This window comes from Quercus robur, chromosome 3 (genome assembly GCF_932294415.1).
Source record: "Quercus robur chromosome 3, dhQueRobu3.1, whole genome shotgun sequence".
NCBI lineage: Eukaryota > Viridiplantae > Streptophyta > Magnoliopsida > Fagales > Fagaceae > Quercus > Quercus robur.
This window is the reverse complement of record NC_065536.1, coordinates 60610878-60622757: the sequence shown is the minus strand read 5'-3', so window position 1 is coordinate 60622757 and position 11880 is coordinate 60610878. Positions and strand designations below refer to the sequence as shown.

Sequence of the window (11880 nt, the reverse complement as noted above, 5' to 3'; positions counted from 1 at the left end):
AAGTGGGCAAAGTGATAAGTTTTGAACCACAGGTAGGCAACGTGAAAACGGGCCAAATCTCAAGTGGGTTTAGTGTAATTATCCCTAATTTTTAATATAAAAAACCCTTTTAGACGAGAAAATAAATTAAAAAATAACAAAAGACATATGCCATCAAAGTTTCCATTAGATAAAAGTATAAGTACAGAAGATTTAAACTTAATAAATTAGTGTTTTCTAGGTATGTAACAAATAGAACATCATATATCACAATTCTCACTTTCTAGGCATGACTACCACATAAAATTCAAAATACACGAAGAAAATTTTTGGGACATTAAAATTTAGTGGGGGTGTATTTTATACATTGCACAACAGAATATTTTAGAAATCATTTCGTTAGGGTTTATCTAAGAGTGTAATAGTAGGGGTATATGCTCTTTTACAAAATATAAAGGAGGAAAATTTTCAACTTTAGTTTAGGGAAGGAATGAAACTAACCCAAATATAAAGGTTGAGAGTGCTTTTTTGCCTCTTTTTTTGTGTGTGTAAAATTCTCTGTGTGTGTGTGTGTGTGTGTGTGTGTTTTTTTTTTTTTTTAAACATTAAACAATGTGTTAAAAAAAATGTAGCCCAAGAAAATTGTGTATAAAACAATGAATTTTGGTTAAACAAACTAACTAATCCAAAAAAAATAAGTCTAGCAACACAACAAAATTTCATGATATTTTTATAATACTTTTTTTAGCTATGATGGATCCTAGTCTAATAATTTATTATTTTATTTTAGAGTAATACTATGTTTATAATATTTTCACAATAAATCTTAAGTGGTAAATTGTTATTGATTCTAAATTATGCATTTAAAAAAAACAAACAAACAAACAAGCCAATTGAACAAAATGAATTTTGGCTCAGCAAATTTTTCTAAACCAAAAAAGAAGCCTAGAAACACAACAAAATATGAAACATTTTCACAATATCTTTTATTTCTAGCTATGGAAGGTCTCAGTCTGATATTTTATTTTTTTACGTCCATAATATTTTCACAACAAATTTTAGGCAGTAAATTGCTACTAGTTTTAAATTGGGACCACCACTTTAAATTGTGTATTAAAAACAAAAAATAAAAAGATTGCCGTAAAAACAGTGCGTAAAATAATGAATTTTGACTCACCTAATTTGACTAAAATATAAAAAAAAAAAAGTCTAGGAGCGCAAAAAAATATCATAATATTTCCACAATACTTTTATTTTTAGCAATGATAGGTCTTGATATGATATTTTATTATTTTATTTTAGAAAAATGTTACCTCCACAATATTTTCACAGCAATTTTTTGATGACAAATTGATACTGGTTTTAAACTAGGCTCATTACTAATATCATTTTTTTTTATCCATTAATAATACATTGCCACTTAGGATTTGTTTTGAAATTATTGTGAAAATATTATGAACTTGACATTTCTTTTTATTTATTTTATTTTGATTTATAAGGAATTGATTTCTCAACAATTGTGAAAATATTGTGACAACAACAACATGTTATAGCATTTTCACAATATATATGTTTTCAACTGTACTTGGTCTTAATCTCATATTTTGTTATTTTATTTTAAATAATAGAGAATTAACACCTCAATAATCGTGAAAATATTGTAAAAATATTTAGAGTCAATACATCAATATTATGTTGGAACATATAAATATTTAAAAGAAAAAAACAGAAAGAGCATAAACCAAAAGGCTAGCATACTATGGAAAAAAAAAAAAAAAAAAAATGCCAGCTCAGGCAAATACCTCACCAAGTTGAATAAACCAAAGACTACTGTAGATAGAGCCATTGGTTTTTTTTTTTTTTTTTTTTTTTTTTTAGAAGGAGCTCTTTTTATATAGTTAAAGTATCTACATCGTTGGAGTTATAAATTTAGTTATTTTATACCACAAAAAACTATTTTATTTATTTTACCTTTTTATTTTACAAAACACCTAACATTGATGTTTTTATTTTAGTTTTCAACTCAATAAAATAATATAAACAACAAAATAAAATAATATATCTATAATAATAAAATAATATATCTACTACAATAAACAACCATCACAATCACTACCATTTTAACCACAATCACCACCACTACCTCCACTGCCAAAGTAATCGCAATTACCACTGCTATTGCCACTAACTCAAGTGTTGGTAATTACAATTTTTAATTGAATGGTTGGGGAGATAGTCATATCATTTTTTTTTTTTTTCAATATTGGAGGCAAGTAGTTGTAAATTTAAGTCAAATTAATGTCTTAACGATGAAAAACCATTAAAAAAAAAAGCAATCATATTTTTTTTGCTAAAAAAAAAATCTCATTGATTAAAAATTTAAAAGATAGAAACTATCAAGTAAAATAGCAATAGAATTGAAACAAATATCAACATTTTATTATTTAAGATTAAAAAAAAAACATTTATTTCCCCAAGACTCTCCTTTCCAAGATTAAATCTACACCACATATTGTTTAAAGAATCTATACAGCATGTACTTCTACCCGTCATTTTTTTCTTCTTCAGCTCACTTTTCTCCCATTTGTTTCCTCACTGTCACTGCAACTTCCAAATTTGCAGTTCGCATCATTTTTTTCATCTCTTAGAGTTTACACATGCAACAATAAAGACAGGTGAGCTTGAGTTTCGGCGGCCATGGGTTTTCAGTGATGGTACCAATCTTGAGTTTCGGTTGGTTTTGGGTTTCCAGTTGCAGTCGATCTTGAGTTTCGGTGTGCCAATCTTGATTTTCTGTTAGTCTATCTCTTTCATTAGTCTCTGGTAGTGGGTTTTTGGTTGTGGTGTCTGGTTTTGAGTTTGGACGGAATGGGTGAGGAGAGAGCTTAGGTCGGCGGTGAGATGGAGGACTGGGCTTGTTGAACTTTCAATTCAAATAACCCAACACACCGATGGCACATTCTCTCTCTCTCTCTCTCTCTCTCTCGGCTTAAACCCGAGCCAAACACTTCTCTCTGTCCGATTTCCCCAAACCCTAACTCTCAAACTCTCCCTCTATCCCGATCTAGCTACTATGAGAGCCCCAAACGGCGCGTGATTGATGGATCGATGGTGTGGAGGCCAAGGATATCACGGATCGATCGAGAACTATGGCTGTGGTGGAGCGTGGGTTCGTGGCTTGAGGCGCGTGAAGAACACGTGCTTCACATAAGGTAAGCTATCGAGCTTTTTTGTGCTTTGGTGAGCATGTATCATGGTGGCTGAAGGCTTAGAGCGAAGAGAGGTTAAATTGTTTTACCAAAATTTCATTTCAACCTCCAAATGTTTTCCAAATTGTATTTTGACCTGAAACTTTCATGAAATCATAAAATGAATTCATGAGAGAGAGCGTTTGATGTTTAGAGTGGGAGGAAGAGAGCTCAGTGAGAGTCTTGGTGAAGGGTGAACCAGTGATGAAGCTTGAGAGGCGGCCATGGGAGTCTGTTGAGAAAGCTTCAGAGGTTAGGGATAGAGAAGAGGATGAGAAAGTGGGGCCGTGTGAACTGTGAAGATACAGAGAAGGTTCTAGAGAAAGGTTAGGAAAAAGTTGGGCCTGGCCCGGACACCTAGACCCCCTATTCGGGTCAGTTTGGGTTGAGGGTTGGGCTTTAGGCCCATTCCGTAAGGGACCTCAGTTCATTTAGGTCTAAACCCTTGTTTTGATCTTATTCCATTGGCATTTAGGCCCAACCCGAGGATGACTTGAGGCCAGGCTGTGGGTTCAAGCCCAGGTCCTTCCCCTTTGTCTTTAAACCCATCTCTTTTTCGTAAACTTTCAGCCCACCTTTTTAAATAGAAGGGCTCATACATGTTTCTTTTTAGGCTCTGTTTTTTTCAACTCTGTGTGTTTCACGTTCTTCTTCTTCTTTTTTGTTTTGAAGGAGATTTGTGATTTTTGTTTTTTGTTTTTTTTTTTTTTTGTTTTTTGTTTTTTTTTTTTTTTTTGAGTTGATTTGATGACTGAGTTCTTGATGCAGATTTAGTATGTTGTTTATTTTTAGTTGCTGCGAAGGGTGAAAAAAATAGTAATGGAAAAAAACGAGTTTGAATCTCATTTTGGGGATTCTAAAAATTTGAATGTCACGGTTGAGTAGGGTAAATAGTTGTGTCAGGCTTAATTTGGTGGAGGTTGTTCTACCTGGGATTCCTATTTATGGAAAATCAGATGCTGAAGATTTTGTTTTTTTTTTTTTTATTATACTTTTCATTTTCTTGGCTACCAAACAGAGGCATTGAGGAATTGAATAGGTTTTTTGGTAGTAGTGGTTTTCAAATCATTGAAATTTAGGTAGCTGCTTGGTAAAATCTTTGTTTTTAAGGAATTGACATTGGAATTATTTGTGATTTTGACTTGACGTGTTAGTTGGGGTTAGAATATAGTAAAAATGACCGTTTCCTAATTTGATGCAGAAAAATCATTGGCAAAATCAATCACTCCTGTGATTAATGTTAGTGGGTCAGTTCGATGATTGTAATTCGTTGCTGTTGTGTAGCTAAGATCCACAATGATGATGACCATGAGGATGATGCAGATGCAATGATCCGATTTTAGAAGGAATCATCTGCTTATAGTTGCTCTGTGTGAGTGTGCCTATTTTGCATTTTTAAGTGAATGGGGTGAAATATTTTTAGTTTTGGTTTAGATAAATGGCTATTGTTGGTCTACACAATGTTTCTGTGCTTGATTCCTTTGGGTTTATGATATTCAAAGTTAACCGTGATGTGAGTGACCAATTTTGACGAGTTTTGTGGTTGATCCCTAATTTCATTCCTTGTATAAGCACGAAGTCCAGATGATCAAAACTTTTCCATAACACCCGCTTTGTAGATCCATTGCCAGAATCCAATAAAGTAGCGACAGTCTTATTGGTAGTGAAAGAGCATAGCTTAATAGGAATCCCACCTAATTGGCGCCTAATTCTCAATGCTCCATCCTTGTTTTCCAAAATAACCTTGTCAGAGTCGTTAACAATAGGAATGCCTGGATTTGCATACCATATATTTTGAAACGATTCATTGGATAAAACTATAAGTACATTCAAATTTGTGTAGTTAGCCAGCAGTATGAAATCCAACCTAAATCTCCCATTTGGAGAATGTAGCTTAGGCCTAGGAAAGGAGCTAATCATACTGCCTGAATGAATGTATTGGGCATTCTCTAAATTAAAAGAAGTTCATAAAACTATTTCACCATCAATGAGATCCAATATTAGATTGTGGGATTTCAAATCTAGTAGCACTTCCTAATATGTTACTTGGAATGATAATTCTATTCCTGAAAGTCCTTAGCAAAATATCTATAAAATTATTTGGAAATTCAGTATTCTTATCTCAAATACGATACGTTTTATCATCAAAAAAACTCTAAAAATCATTCTCCTTTTCACTTAGGGTAGTCCATCTTATATAACTCCTTAGATAGAAAACCAGGTAACTTAACACCACTTTCCTTCGCAAGTTGGATATCACAACACATTGTTGCAAACGAATTTGCTACTGTATTACAGTGTCTGCTAATCTATTCAAGCTCTACACTATAACTCTTCCCCTCAACTAAGTCATCTCTTAGTTTCTTTAGGGTTTTGTCAATTTTTATATCCTTCAAAACCTTATTTGGACCAAGATTTTGAGGGATATGGAGCATATCCAATTGAATATGAAAATCCTTAAATCCATATTGATCTGTAACTTTGCCCATTGGCAGGTGGCCTTCACATCCAACTCCACAATGTCCTCAATATATATATATATATATATATATATATATTATCGATAGAAAACCACGATGGACCACAACATAATGGGTAGCAAGCTTGATCGACCACTACAAGCTCGGTACCAGCCAACTTTTTTCTCGAATTGGCTCGATATCTCTTCACCACAGCATCCTTAAGATAAGAAGCATTTAGCAAAATCTCTCAGATTTGCAATAAAAGGCAAACAACGTGTAAGACTTTTTGAGCCTGAAAAAAAAAATATATATATATATATATATATATATCAAAGTACAAAAATTAAGCATATCATGTAAAGAAATAAAAGTAAAAACACCTATGATATGCTTGATTTTTCTTTACAAGATATGCTTCATTTTTGTACTTTGATTATTACCTAGTTTTTTCCCTGTTGCTTCTAGCACACATTGTGGGCTTCTTCTCTTTTTCCCTCTTTTTTCTTACATATTTTGTCAATGAAGTTTGTTTTATTTTTTAGGCTTAAAAAGTCTTACACATGCTATTTGCCTTCTATTGCAAATTCCGAGGGATTTTGGGAGATTCTTCTTATCTTTTAAGGATGCTGCGGTGCAAAGATACCGAGCAAATTCGGGAAATAAGTTGACATGTACCGGGCTTGTAGTGGTCAATCAAGCTTACTACCCACTATGTTGTGGTTCATCATGCTCTTTTATTGATAAAAAAGAAAAGAAGATATTGTCGACATTGTGGAGTTGATGTGAAGGCCATGTGCCGATAGGCGAAGTTAGTTATAGGTCAATATGGCTTGAAGGATTTTCATATTTAGTTGTATAGTCTCTATATCCCTCAAAATCTTGTTCCAAATAAGGTTTTGAAGGATACAGAGATTGACAAAACCCTAAAAAAGCTATGGGATGAATTACTTGAGGGGAAGGGTTATAGTGCAAGGTTTGAATGGATTAGCAAACACTGTAATATGGTGGTAAATTTGTTCTCAACAATGGGTTGTGATATCCAACTTGCAAAGGAAAGTGGTGTTAAGTTATTTGGTTTTCTACCTGAGAATGAGTTCTATAAAATAAACTACCTTAAGTGGAAGGGAGAAGGATTTTCAAAGTTTTTTGACGAGGAGACATATCTTGTTTGGGATAAGAATACTGGATTTCTAAACAGTTTTAGAGATATTTTACTAAGGACTTTAAGGAATTGAATCATCATTCCAAGTAACATACTGGGAGGTGCTACTAGATTTGAAATCTCACAATTTAATATTGCGGACTTAATTGGAAAGCAACTTTTAGATCTCATTGATAGTGAGATAGTTTTATGAAATTTTATTAAGTTAGAGAATTTATTTATATTTTATATGTTTGCAAAATATTCGACTTTTTTTTTTTTTTTTTTGTTTTGTTTTGATTCTTTTATATCCTAATAGTTATTGCAGGCCATATTCTTAAGGAGGAAATTTCGAACTTTTTAGTTCAGTTCTGGTGTGAGAGAGAAGATAATCCCAAAGAAGAGTACTGGCAGAGCTAGTGGGGGTCGGGGGGGCCACTGATTTTTTTGAATTTCCTTCTTACAATCTTAACAAATTCATAAATTATTTGCAAAATATACTTGCCAACCCCCCTAGATTTTTGAAGAAAACAAATACACCACAAATTTTAGTTTAGACTGGAATTTCGAATTTGGTAATTAAAAAAAAAAAAAAACCCTCAGAAAATTAATATAAAGATGGAAAAAAAAATCCCAAATTGAAAAAATATATATTGCACAGTATACCAACCCACATGTGGAATGTTGACATGACTGAATTTAGACTCTACATGTGAAATGACTGTGAGCAAAAAGAGAGGAAATGTTGGCTGGGGTAAAGGATCTTTGGTCCATGCCAACGGTGTGACCATCTTGGGAAAGAGTGAGATTTGCATTTGATATAGACACCCAGCACTCACAAAAAGAAGATATTGACTCCTAGTGTGGTTAGAGGCTATGAAATCCCCTTATTTATTGGTTGTGCTTGTGTTGGACCACTGTTAAGGACATGTGCATCACTCTCAATGCTTTTGATGTCCATTTTCTTGTTCAAGGATTGCTTTCCACATAGTGGTAAGGTCACTCTCTACATTGCTACCTTGACTTCGGCGTGCTCACTCTCTCTCCTACAGCCACTACATAGTACAATAGCAGTATTAGGATTCAAATAGAGGAATCATGGTTTGACACCTGTCTTTTGTACTTGGCAACATTCCTCGGACTGTAAGAGGAACATGTTGCTGGACCATTAGGGCAAGAACCCGGAGAGAACATTAGGGAAAAGAGTAGAAAGTTTGTAAGGAAGTGAGGTAGAGAAAAGACCTCTCTTTTAGGAAGAGCACCATCATTGTACAAGGAAACTTCCATTTTTCACATAATAGAGAGATTGAAATAGTAAGGGATATTCCCCCTTGCTCACCTGTGGTTGTTCATCAATATTTAAGGGTTTTTCACGTACATTCTTTGTTTTCTTTACTTTCTTTGCAATGCTTTCTTTTTCTCTTGACTTTATGATGTTAAAGCTTTCATTTTTTATCACTTCCAAGCTTTTTATCAAAATGTATTGTTAGATACTCAGCCACTTGTCATATATACATATATACTTGCTAAACTAACATATTGTAACCAGTCTAATAAAAATATAACCAACATATTGTGACATTTCTAATAAAAATATGTTGATAAAGTATAATACTACATCCACAATATTTTCATAATAATTTCACAGCAAATCTTATATATTAAGTAATTACTAATTATAATTTTGATTCAATATGGATTCAATAGTAACATAATTTTTTTACCTATCAATAATAGCTTTTCACATAAAATTTATTTAAAAAATTTGTGGACATATTATTACACCAAAAATCATTTTGGCCCTTAAATATAATTCTTAACCCCTTCAACAAAAACAAATGCTTAAATTACATCAATAACATTTAGGCCAAATAACAACAAAAATAACTCAAACAAACAACAAGTGAATAAATTACTTAACAAAAAGCCTATTAAAAACAAAAAGATAAAAACCTCTAATCATTCAAATTTGTTTGTAACTCGTTCACCCATTCAACAAAAATAATCCATAATTTTATTTTTCCTTTAAAAATGGTACTCAGAGAAATATTATAGTCGTTAGTTCTCTTTAGTGGTAATGGTAGTTATGCTCTCTTTGGCTTTAGTGTCACAACAATTTTGCTCTCCTTTTATCTCACTTTCTCTCTCTCTCTCTCTTATTTTAGACTCTCTCTCACTTTATTACACTCATTTTAGAACTCTAAGTTCCTACTTTATATGCCATTAGTCCCTTTTTTTTCTTTATCCCTTTGTCAGTAGAAAAAAAAATTGTAATACTTTATGTATTTGCGTGTTTTTTTTCTTTTCTTTTTGTAACATTGATGTATTCAAATTATTTTTATTATTATTTTAATAGGCACAAAAATACACCATAATGGTATAAATGAGGGCAAAAATTTCTGTGAGGGCATACCCATATCCCATTCCTGTTTCTTCAAGATTTTGTATGAAATTACCATCAAAGAGCCCAACAGTTGGAAAATTTTGCGCCCCAGAGGATCAAATTGACTCCACCAGCTTTAGGAAGTAATCCGTTCGGCGAAAAGGATCAGTAACAGACTTCAGCGAGAACTGGTACCCTCTTCACCACCTTTACATGCTTGTAAGCTCCATGTCAGTAACAAATTTTACAAAAAAGGGGAGCAGAAATTGACTTTTAGAAACATAACCAAGCAGGTTTTTCCAAGTTTATTTTAAGTTATATTGATCATCCCATAAATATAGAAGATAACTGAGACAGAAATAAGAGTTAAAATAAATATATCAACCAAATCTTTTAGGCCAATAAAATGTTGATAATTGACCAAATAATCTCATATTGAAACATATTACCTTTACCGTCTGAATCCAATTGATTGAACTTTTGGTATAAATTACAGCTTAGAAGAAGGATGTTCAACTCTTCTCTTATGATCTGAAAAATTCAACAAATATCAAGTTCTTGATTCATAGGATTCAAACGTTTCTCTTGAGTCAGACGTTGGTTAAAATTGCCATAAACTGGTGATGATCCACTGTTCCTCTTATATTACATGGTGACTCTTAGTTCCCTCAACTCCTTTTACTACCAAAATTTTGAACTGTAGTTTGAATAAATGCTTAGTCACGTAAGTGAAAGTTAGCAGAAGTTTAAGACAATGTTTCCAGATGATTTAATAAAAAGCTTCCTAATAAACAACTTTTAATTCAAGCAAGCAGTTGAAACTTACTGGTAACACTTCATTGGCCATGTCAAGTACTATAGCATTTGCATCAGCAAAAGGCAATAAGCCAGCTAAGGAGCCCCTTCCGGCCATGTGAAAGCGACCTGAGTTGTACGACACTATAAGATCAACACCACCAGCCTCCTCAAACTTTGCAGATATGTCCCTGCACTAGCTCCTAGTATTGGAATTCCCTTACTTGACCTGGTTCTTTGTAAAGTTACTGTTGTAAAAATAGTTGGTAACTGGTTAGCTGAGTCCACCATGTCAAAGAACAACATCTACTCCTTACTACAATGGTATCTGGTAATTGAAACCTTGTGATACAAAAGTAATAAGTTTATTCTTATTTTGCTTTCTTAGTTAATATGTAATCAAGTTATACGTATTGACATGGCTTTTCTCATAATAAAATCTAAATCACAAATAAGACTACTTAAAATGTTTGAAGTAGTAATTGCTGGTTTTTGTGACAGTATATTGGAAACATTAATTGCTTTGTTAATCTTTTATATAATGGATGCTTATGTCATATTGTATTGACTTTGCCTTGTCAATTTCCATCAATGTAGTCTAATTTGTACATGTCCTGTCCACTTGAGTATCCCTTTTTAGAGATAAAATTGGTTGTCAAAAAAATTCTAGTGCCTCATTTTATTGAGCTGTACTTTCATACGTAACATATGAATTCAAGTTCTAAAACTACGACCCGGTCTTGCATCTGGGAAGTCACTTGGGCTATAGAGAATAGCCCCAAAGCTTGATGAGTTCATCTTGGAAACAGTATTTTTGTGAAATTCTTGATTGGCTTCAGGACTAGCAATTTGCTGAAAACTGGAATCCTCAGAATTCAGTCGACCAATGCATTTGCAAACTCAGAGTCATTAATATAACAAGGATACAACTTCACCTATAAAACACGAACAACTTTTAATTGTACAAGGTAAACAAAGATATTTAAGCGCAAAGAGAAGGTTGAAATTGTGACACTAATACAATCAATTCAATTCAAGAAAAATAGAGAGAAAGTTGAGTTGTTCTTCAAGGGAACTAGACCTCCTAAGGAAAGTGTAGAGAGAAAGGTTCTGCATTAACATTCTGAATGATTCTTTACAATTCATATAATCTCCTTTATAGGCTTTACAATGCCAATATCATTACACTAAGGGTCTGTTTGGATACCGTTTATTTTGCTGAAAACTGAAAACTTATTGTTGAAAACGCTGTAACAAAATAAATTTTAAACTAGTTGATTTTTTTGGCTGAAACTACTATAGTTTCAGCTGAAAGATTGTGGGGTTCGTAAATAGTACCGTGGGACCTAGGTGATAAAACGCAAAACGTAGCCTGTAAACGCATTAGCCAAACGCACGCTAAAGCTACTAATTGTCAATTAGTTATACCAACTAACTACCCAAAACAACCATAACAAAATAAGTCCAAGCTCAGCATAACTAACTCCTACTCAGCATGATTGACTTCAGCTCCTATCATTCACTTCCCCTTAAGAAAGACCTTGTCCACAAGGTCTATGCAAGATTTCAAGTACCTAAATAGAGTGTTGATCCTTAAAATTTAGCTCATAAGCAATTTTGGTCCAAACACCAAACAATGTATTGCATATATCTATGCAAAACCAAACTAACTAACTACCAAAATACATTGTTGGCCCCTAAAATTTAGCTCATAAGCAATTTTGGTCCTTATAGTTTAAAGTGATTACATTTAGTCCCTATGAAGTGTGGAGTGATGATGGAGTTGGTTTTTAAATTGGTCACGTTGTCAAAGGACTAAAAGTGATCACTTTAAACTTCAAAAACAAAAATCACTCACGAGCTAAAATTAAG

At 33.0% G+C, this 11880-nt stretch overlaps 1 long non-coding RNA gene across 1 annotated transcript; it reads left to right on the top strand.

Moving 5' to 3' along the window:
* The first annotated feature begins 2402 nt into the window (after nt 1-2402).
* On the top strand, nt 2403-10400 carry LOC126718696 (uncharacterized). Its single transcript, XR_007653020.1, has 2 exons — nt 2403-3191; nt 9187-10400. It is a non-coding gene; the product is annotated as an uncharacterized LOC126718696 (long non-coding RNA).
* Nucleotides 10401-11880: the final 1480 nt, after the last annotated feature.